Source organism: Triticum dicoccoides, chromosome 5A (assembly GCF_002162155.2).
Source record: "Triticum dicoccoides isolate Atlit2015 ecotype Zavitan chromosome 5A, WEW_v2.0, whole genome shotgun sequence".
Classification (NCBI taxonomy): Eukaryota; Viridiplantae; Streptophyta; class Magnoliopsida; order Poales; family Poaceae; genus Triticum; species Triticum dicoccoides.
Genome location: NC_041388.1, coordinates 392596102 through 392599130, shown reverse-complemented (window position 1 = coordinate 392599130; position 3029 = coordinate 392596102).

Below are 3029 nucleotides of genomic sequence, written 5' to 3'. Positions count from 1 at the left end.
GGGTGCGGCGGCGCGGGCGGCGGCGCGGCAAGGCGCTGCGGCGGCGGCGGATCCGCGGCAGCGTCGCGGGATGCGGGTGAGGCGAGGCGGCACGAGCGGCGAGGAGGAGAGGAGGCGGCGCGGGGCTTCGGGCGGCGCTATTTATAGGCGCGGGAGGCGAGGGGGCGAGGTCGGTGCCGGACTCCGGTGGGAGTCTCGCTCGTGTATACGAGGGAGATGGTGCGCTGGGCCGGCTGGGCTGGCTGGCTGGGCCGCGGCCCAGTTCGGTCCAAAAGAGAAAGAAGTTTTTTTTTGATTTTCCAGACGAATAAAAATAAACTAAACAAAACAAAACAAAACAAAATATTTAGGCATATAATATATCAAAATTTGCAGAAAAATATTTTCTACAACATGGACATTTTTAATATGCCAAATAAAATCCACACAAAATCAGATAAATCAAAGAGTGCTACTGGTCTAATAAATCCAATAAAAATCATTCTAAAAATACCAAAATGATTTCAAATTAATTTTTCTCCAATTTTCTAATGTAGGGAATCATGTTACCCTATTTTCCATATATTTTATTTTTGGAGAAAAATAATTTGAATAAAACTCAAACAATTCCAAATTGAAAAATAATTTCAAAAGAACTTTGAATTTAATTCTTTGAAACTCCCAACTCATATTTCATATAATTTGAAGAAGTCATTTTATCTTCTCTCATGAAAATCATTGAGCTGCATGAAGTTTATGAATTGAAATATTTCCAAATGAATATTCAATTATTTTCAAATACCCTTTCATTTAATTTAAATGGAAGAAGTCATATCATCTTCGCTCAAGGGTTTTGTATTTGAAAAGAATTTGAATTCATGGAGATCAGAAAGCAAATATGAAAGTTTGGGAAAGTCCTTTTATTCCCTCTCATTTAACTTCCAAAAGTTTCGAATTTCACTCAATCAATCACACAACAATCAAACAATCAATCAATCTATCTATTTATTTTAGCATTCCAAAATTTAGTATTTTGGAAAGTTACATGGAGGAGACGAAAAAGGGAAGATAGTCTCACATCAACTAGGCGTATCAACGGGATATGGAGATGCCCATCAATAGATATCAATGTGTGAGTAGGTATTGCCATGCAATGGATGCACTAGAGCTATAAGTATATGAAAGCTCAACAAAAGGAACTAAGTGGGTGTGCATCCAACTCGCTTGCTCACGAAGACCTAGGGCATTTTGAGGAAGCCCATCGTTGCAATATACAAGCCAAGTTCTATAATGAATAAATCCCACTTGGGACAATGCTCTGAAAATGATGATCATCACACTTTTATTTACATACAACTCAACAATTACAACTCAATACTTAGAACAAAATATGACTCTATGTGAATGCCTCCGGCGGTGTACCGGGATATGCAATGAATCAAGAGTGACATGTATGAAAGAATTATGAACGGTGGCTTTGCCACAAATACAATGTCAACTACATGATCATGCAAAGCAATATGACAATGATGGAGCGTGTCATAGTAAACGAAACGGTGGAAAGCTGCATGGCAATATATCTCGGAATGGCTATGGAAATGCCATGATAGGTAGGTATGGTGGCTGTTTTGAGGAAGGTATATGGTGGGTGTATGATACCGGCGAAAGGTGCGCGGTATTAGAGGCTAGCAATGGTGGAAGGATGAGAGTGCGTATTGTCGGATTTCGGCAGACCCTTGAGGTTCGAACACTGGGTGCACACGGAGATCTCTCCCCTACCGCTCTACGTCCATCTCCTCGCGTGATCTAAGCTGGAAACAACGAACAACACAAGGGACATGAGGTTTATACTGGTTCAGGCCACCGTTGTGGTGTAATACCCTACTCTAGTGTGTGGTGTGGTGGATTGCCTCAGGGGCTGATGATGAACAGTACAAGGGAAGAACAGCCTCGCGAGAGGTGTTCTTGAGCTGGTGCGATGAACTTCTAGGGTGAGTTCAGTCACCTCTCTCTATCTCTCTTTGCTAGGGCTCTACCAGATTTCTAGATGTCCCTCCAGGGTGTCCTTCCGGGGTGTCCTTCCGGGGTCTCTTTGTGGTGGCTAGCTCTATTTATAGGGGCCCTGGGCCTCTTCCCAAATAATGAGCGGGAAGGGCGCCAACAATTGGCCATTCTGAAGGGGAACATCTAGTACAAGTTATCCTGACCAAAGGTGGTCTTCGGCTACCAAAAGTACTGGTGATGATGCCGTCTTGGGCTCCACGGTGACCTCCATCCTGCCGCTCTGCTGGTCTTTGTCTTGTTGCACCGGAATGGTAACCTTTGCCCGATGCCTTGGCCTGTGCTTGCCCCCTTTGCACCAAAGGGGAAACAAGGACACTGCGCAGGCTGACACCCGCCTGGCGCCCGCCTGGTCTCGAACGTCATGGCTTGCGTCACGAGCTCCTCGCGAGGTATCCCCGCCTTGATCTCTCTGCCTCCTCGCGAGCCTGCCTTACGAGGCTGCCTCTGAGGAAGCTTCATGTCGTCCGCCCAGCGAGGCTTGGCCTCTCGCGAGGGACTTGAGCTTGAGCTGATGAAGATGGGCCGTGCTGGGCCCCCACTTGAGCCACGCCGCAGGCCGCACGCAGGCAAGTCTGGGGACCCCTGTTCCTAGAACGCCGACATGTATGATCCATGGACTCAACATTAGTCATAAAGAACTCATATACTTATTACAAAAATCTACAAGTTATCAAAGCAAAGTATTACGCGCATGCTCCTAGGGGGATAGATTGGTAGGAAAAGACCATCGCTCGTCCCCGACCGCCACTCATAAGGAAGACAATCAATAAATAAATCATGCTCAGACTTCATCACATAACGGTTCACCATACGTGCATGCTACGGGAATCACAAACTTTAACACAAGTATTTCTCAAATTCACAACTACTCATCTAGCATGAATCTAATATCACCATCTCCATATCTCAAAACAATCATCAAGCATCAATCTCCTCTTAGTATTCAACACACTCATAAGAGAATTTTATTATTAATCTTGAATGCC